Below are 7,222 nucleotides of genomic sequence, written 5' to 3' on the forward strand. Positions count from 1 at the left end.
GGTCCTTCAGGTCCTGGGGGCTGCGGGTGCAGGGTCTTTTCCAGGCGTCGGGACTTAGGTTTCAGAGAGTCGCGGTCAGGGGAAGCCTCGGGATTCCCTCTGCAGGCGGCGCTGTGGGGGCTCAGGGGGGACAGGTTTTGGTACTCACAGTCCTAGAGTAGTCCGGGGGTCCTCCCTGAGGTGTTGGTTCTCCACCAGCCGAGTCGGGGTCGCCGGGTGCAGTGTTGCAAGTCTCACGCTTCTTGCGGGGAGATTGCAGGGTTCTTTAAAGCTGCTCCTTTGGATAAAGTTGCAGTCTTTTTGGAGCAGGTCCGCTGTCCTCGGGAGTTTCTTGTCGTCGTCGAAGCAGGGCAGTCCTCAGAGGATGCAGAGGTCGCTGGTCCCTTTGGAAGGCGTCGCTGGAGCAGAGTTCTTTGGAAGGCAGGAGACAGGCCGGTGAGTTTCTGGAGCCAAGGCAGTCGTCGTCTTCTGGTCTTCCTCTGCAGGGGTTTTCAGCTAGGCAGTCCTTGTTGTTGCAGGAATCTAGTTTCTAGGTTCAGGGAGAGCCCTTAAATACTAAATTTAAGGGCGTGTTTAGGTCTGGGGGGTTAGTAGCCAATGGCTACTAGCCCTGAGGGTGAGTACACCCTCTTTGTGCCCCCTCCCAAGGGGAGGGGGTCACATTCCTATCCCTATTGGGGGAATCCTCCTTCTACAAGATGGAGGATTTCTAAAAGTCAGAGTCACCTCCGCTCAGGACACCTTAGGGGCTGTCCTGACTGGCCAGTGACTCCTCCTTGTTTTTCTCATTATCTCTCCTGGACTTGCCGCCAAAAGTGGGGGCTGGGTCCAGGAGGCGGGCATCTCCACTAGCTGGAGTGCCCTGGGGCATTTTAACACGAAGCTTGAGCCTTTGAAGCTCACTGCTAGGTGTTACAGTTCCTGCAGGGGGGAGGTGTGAAGCACCTCCACCCAGAGCAGGCTTTGTTTCTGTCCTCAGAGAGCACAAAGGCTCTCACCGCATGAGGTCAGACACTCGTCTCTCAGCAGCAGGCTGGCACAGACCAGTCAGTCCTGCACTGAACAATTGGGTAAAATACAGGGGGTATCTCTAAGATGCCCTCTGTGTGCATTTTTTAATAAATCCAACACTGGCATCAGTGTGGGTTTATTATTCTGAGAAGTTTGATACTAAACTTCCCAGTATTCAGTGTAGCCATTATGGAGCTGTGGAGTTCGTTTTTGACAGACTCCCAGCCCATATACTCTTATGGCTACCCTGCACTTACAATGTCTAAGGTTTTGCTTAGACACTGTAGGGGCATAGTGCTCATGCACATATGCCCTCACCTGTGGTATAGTGGACCTTCCCTTAGGGCTGTAAGGCCTCCTAGAGGGGTGACTTACCTATGCCAGAGGCAGTGGGAGGTTGGCATGGCACCCTGAGGGGAGTGCCATGTCGACTTAGTCATTTTCTCCCCATCAGCACACACAAGCTGGCAAGCAGTGTGTCTGTGCTGAGTGAGGGGTCCCTAGGGTGGCATAAGACATGCTGCAGCCCTTAGAGACCTTCCCTGGCATCAGGGCCCTTGGTACCAGGGGTACCAGTTACAAGGGACTTACCTAGGTGCCAGGGTTGTGCCAATTGTGGAAACAATGGTACATTTTAGGTGAAAGAACACTGGTGCTGGGGCCTGGTTAGCAGGGTCCCAGCACACTTCTCAGTCAAGTCAGCATCAGTATCAGGCAAAAAGTGGGGGGTAACTGCAACAGGGAGCCATTTCTTTACACCTTCCGATTGTCCGTCGATTTCACTCCTACTCCCTCAATGACCCTGTTCTCAACCACACTGACTTGCATGCTTTAGCTCCAGTCCCACCTCCTACCCTGCCCCCACACTGACCACTAATCTCTTTAATCTGGCGGTAGTCTGCCAACATCCCATCTGTCCTTGTGATGGCCGCCGCATGCCCTGGCCTGCTGTCCAGTGGGGCCTCCTTTGTCCCCTTTATTACAGGTGTAGGAAGCTGGCCTGGTGTGTGGTGGGTACCTGAGAAACTTACCCCGAATAATGTGTATCCCCCTATCAGTGTAGGCAGTATCTAGAAGCCAGGATCTCTAGAGGTAGCTGTGGATGAGCAGCCAAGGCTTATCTCAGAGACATGCAGAGCTCATGCAATACCACTGTAATCACACTGCACTCACAGACATGAAAGAAAACACTCATAGCCTAATTAAGACCTTGGCGGATGGGATAGTCTGTCACAAATGTGACAGATATCCCAGCCGCAGTTTTACAAGTTCCATAGAAAGTACTAGAGATGCAACTCTCCAATAGGAGTTAAGTAAACACACAAAATATGTACACTAGTTTTCAGCAATAGGCATGGAAAAAGTTATAGAAAACAATGCAAATAGACAAATGACCCTAGGGGGGAGCCCAAACCGTATAAAAAAAAACAAGAAAAAAAAAAAAGGGAATGCAAACACAAGACCCCCACCTAGGTAAGTGGAACGTGTAGATGGAAGCCGGGGGTACTAGGAAATCCCAAAAGGTAAGTACAATAGTGCCCCCCACTGACCAGGAAGAAAGGAATAAGTTACTGGATTTTCCCCAAACCCCCCAAAAAGGAAGGAAAAGAAAATGCAACACACATAGAAGAAACCAGCTGTGGATTCCTGAAGAGGACAACCTGTGGAAGATGGGGACCTAGTCCAGAAGTCACAGATAAGTCCAGTCTAGTGCTGCAGGAGTTGGTCGTCTGATGTGATGGCCAGTACTGCAGCCCTGGCATAAGTGAAGAGTTCCTAAGGGATGCAGACAACGTCACACGCTGGAAGAATAGCAGTTGGGTTCTGGTGCAATGACTCCACCAACAAGCCTTGGCAAAGGCAAATGTTGCAGTTGGTGGAAAGTGGAGCTGCCAGGGACCAGCAAGGCCCTGGAGGACTCAACCCAGGAAGTGGGGTGTCACAGGGGACCCGCAGTGACAGAGCCCACAGGAGCAGAGGCAGCACCAACAGGAATCGCAGGAGCCCATGCAGCACTAACAGAGAAGGGTCCCACACTACAGTAAAACTACGCAGAGGAATGTGCATCACAGGAAGGACTGCTGGGACTACACGAAGCCTGAAGATCCCTTAGGAGATGCAAACAAGCCTTGGCAGCGGCAAGAGATGAGGTGCAGCACAGGGGACTGCCCTGCGTGGAAAGGCAAGGGCTTACCTCCACCAAAGTTGGACAGCTGACAGAGGACCAAGAGGACTCCTCTGGACCACCACCTGTGATGCAGGATCCACACAACTTAGGATGAGAGGAGATCCATGCAGCCAGACGACGTTGCAGTTGGGGCCTGCAGATGCAGAATGACAATCACTCCGAGGGAGAGTCCTTCTTTCTTCTAGTGCAGGCTGAAGACTTGCCGCCCCCAGAGCACGCACAACCGGGGAAATGTTGCAGAAGCTGAAAGGAGCCGTGGAAACAATGTTGCAAGAAAAGTCTTCTTCACGGATGCAGATTGTCTAATTCCTGGAGGGTCCAGTCACGGTTCCAGTGGCTAGAAGTCGAAGTAGGGTTGCAGAGGAGTCCTACTGGAATCTTGCAAGCCGAACCCGAGGACCCACCCAAGAGAGAGACCCTGAAAAGAAAAAAAAAAAGAATAAGGGGGGGGGGGGGGGGGGTGGCTGGTCACCTAGCCAGGTGACCACCTATCAGGAGGGGGCTCTGATGTCACCTGCCTAGCCACTCAGATGCTCCCAGCCAACCTCGGATTCAAGATGGCAGAACCCAGGTAACCTCTGGGCACCACCCCTGGGGTGGTGCTGGACAAAGGAGTAGTCACTCAGTAGTCACTCCCCTTTCCATTATCCAGTTCCGCACCATAGCATGGACTGGGGGGTCCCTGAACAAGTGTATGCAGGTACACCAAATGTGCCCTTCAAAGCATACCAGCGGCTTGGAGAGGCTACCCCTCCCAAGCTATGTAACACCTATTTCCAAAAGGGAAAGGGTGTTACCCACCTCCCCCTAAAGGAAATCCTTTGTTCTGCCTTCCTGGGCTTGAGCTGCTCAATCAGTAGGAGTGCAGGCTTTTTCTGAGGGGTGGCAGCAGCCTGGGCTGCCTGGAAACCCCCAGAATGCTGGAAGGAGCAATGCTTTGGTTGGGGGGGGGGGGGAGGGGGGAGAAGAGGTCTTCTAAGGAGCTCCCACACAGTGCATGGAATCATACTCCCAGTACTGGCAACAGTATTGGGGTATGATTTTGACACGTTTGATACCAATCATTCCTCGGTTTGGAGTTACCATTAGGTAGCCGGACATAGGTAGTGACCCATGTCCAGTACATGCATAAAATGACATTGCCGCACTCCTGAAGTTCATGAAAATGGAACTGAGTTTGTGGAGTAATATAGCCTCCGATCTTTTATTATACCACCCTTATATTTTTCCATTTGGATTATTGGTCATTTTCTCTCATGAATTTCAGTGCAAGTCACAACCTTTCAAGCAGCAAGAGCAGGATCCTTATCTACTGGACATTTTATTTGGATGGGAACCAAGGTCATGAGGAACTGATGTGGCTGCTTCGGAGATTTTTTGTTTTTATTATTCAGGACTATCAAAACGTTTGTCAAAAATCAAGAAGAGTTTGTGGTTTGAAAGACTGTTGATTGAATGTTTTCTATGTTTTTCACATCCTGCCCAAATTAGCAGGATTGTATGAATTGTAGTTTGTGTGCAAGGGCTGCAAATAGTAAGAAGAGAGACTAAATAATCACCTCCCTTGTCTTTAATAGAATCTTCACGAATGGCTAGGAGAATTTGCAATTCTCAAGGTAAGGAAAACTTGAATGAATGTCAGCACCTGTGGATAAAGATTGCATCAAACGAAGAAAAATACCTTCACTGTCAGATAAAAAAAAAAATATATATACTGATCCCAATACAATTAAAAGAAAAATCTAAAAAAAGCCTTTATCTATAGAATAAATCTAAAAAGCAAATCATTTTTGTTGCAATCAGTTCAGAAGTAACCAACAAAATTCTGGTGTTCAAGGTGAATTAACCAAGACTTATCGGAGTATTCAAAAACAAATGGGGAGCCAGTCTTGCTTAAGGTAGCATATGCAATACTATTCACTGTTTGCAACAAGCGCTGCCTGGTTGTACAGCATGCCATACATATTTTCTTCTTATCTTGCCCCATTTTTGACAAGTAATTACAGCCAGGAAATTAAGGTAACCAACACACACATTTTCGTTGTTCTGACAACTAATGATTAACTTTACTAGAACAGATGCTCAGCAAAATGTTGCACTGAGTATATACTGTAAGTGCAGTGAACTGTGCTGATGCTGCGTTATGCTTCACCAAGACACACCGAAAATAAATACAACATAGGTGGGCACATCAATTACAAATGGACAGCTACTTCCAGGTAATCTTCATTACTTATGTCAACTAGTTCTTCACCGCAGATTACTCCTCGAGCAAATGCTCCTCTCAGAATCATCACTTAGCAGAAATGTAACAAGCATTTGAAATGCAATGGGTCACACATTTGCTCGAGTTAGAGAAATTAGCATTGTAAATTCCTAATCGGACTTTTCTTGCCACAAACTGAAAATGAAAAGTAATAGTTTCACAAAAGCAAGCCGACAGCTGCCATCAGTGTGAAGGAGACACAAAAGGAAACAAGTTAGCTGGAGTCAATCGTTATCAGCAAAAGTGCAATTATCCATGTAACACTACTGCTCAGGTGGCACTGCAAAATGAAAATAGTAGTCCTTAATCCGTCTGGAAATAACACAGAGCCTCATATGTTTTTCGGTGCTCTTGAGGAGGGCTAAACACCGGAAAAGTCATGACGTGCATGCCTTTCAGAAATAAAAATCAAGCAAATTTTAAAAGGCAAGCCCACAAACCAACCAAACTAATGCCCATGACATGGGCGTGGATTACAACAGGGGACAGAGTGGTTGGGCACTCTACACTTTATATATAATAATAAATTAAAAGACTTCATCTCACCTGAGAGGCTATTTACTACTTCCTGTCACATAGTAAGAGCGCCTATGCATTCCCATCTCATATCCTGTATTTGTAAACTAAACATTCTGAAGCAACAACCGCTAGGTAAGAGAGAAAGGAGAGACTGTAATGAAAACCCGAGGCAATGAAGATAATTGGTAAGTAATCAGCCATTACCTCTTCGGTCACCTTTTCCATCTTAGTCATTACGCCTTGAGCTGATACCAACCAAAATCAAAACTTAATGCTACAGGTTTAAGTCACCATAAACTATATGAATTCATGATTAACTTTAACAATGAGTTTCATACAGAAATGCCAAAACGCTGAAGGTTTGAGGGGAATGCAAAGTATCAGTTTTACAAATCTGTCATTAAGTGCCTCTAAACGATGCCCAGTAAGACGCAATACATCTTGTTGACTATCCCAGAACTACATTTCTACAATCGCCAACTTTATCTACTCAGTCACATTAGAGGGTTTCAATAATTTCTCGACCTCTTAACATTGTATGTGCTGAACTACCAATGCAGTGGAACTCACAATGTGGGGGTTGAATGCCCTCGAGTTTTAGTATTTGGATACTGTAACTGGGATTTTTCTGTGGTAGGGGACATCCCAGCAAGGTACCCTTCCTGAAGGGAGTGGACGTCGTCGTGCTGCCACTGAAGATACCCTTGCCACCAGGGAATCATAAAGGTAGATCGGATGGCAAGTTCACCTATTGATCTCTCACTGCTAGGTGAAATCGGATGTCTGCATCATACTTAATTCTGCTACCCCCTTACATTTTTAAACATTTAATTAGAGATAATGCTGCATAACTGGAACATGCCGCTTTATAATTGCAGAGTCTGATGCAGTATAAGTATCTTTAAGAGATCATAGGGCTACTGCCTCAGGTGGCCACAAAAGAGAAAAAGCAGAAAAAAATTGACTCACCAGCACCAAAAAAATGTAACCCATCCAAAAGTGAGTTCCTTCCGCTCTCTGCCCCAACTGTGCCAGGATTATGATTGTACTGGAATAGTGTATGTACATTGAGAAATACTCTATCACACAACACATCACAAGGAGCAGCATCAAGGATCTTAAATACAGAGGCATGCACACCACACACAGATCGTCGTTACACATACCTCATCTCAAAATCATCGCAGACTGGGAAAAGGGTTGTGCCATGTCACACCAGAGGAGCATCCACACTTTTG

Source organism: Pleurodeles waltl, chromosome 7 (genome assembly GCF_031143425.1).
Source record: "Pleurodeles waltl isolate 20211129_DDA chromosome 7, aPleWal1.hap1.20221129, whole genome shotgun sequence".
Taxonomy (NCBI): Eukaryota; Metazoa; Chordata; class Amphibia; order Caudata; family Salamandridae; genus Pleurodeles; species Pleurodeles waltl.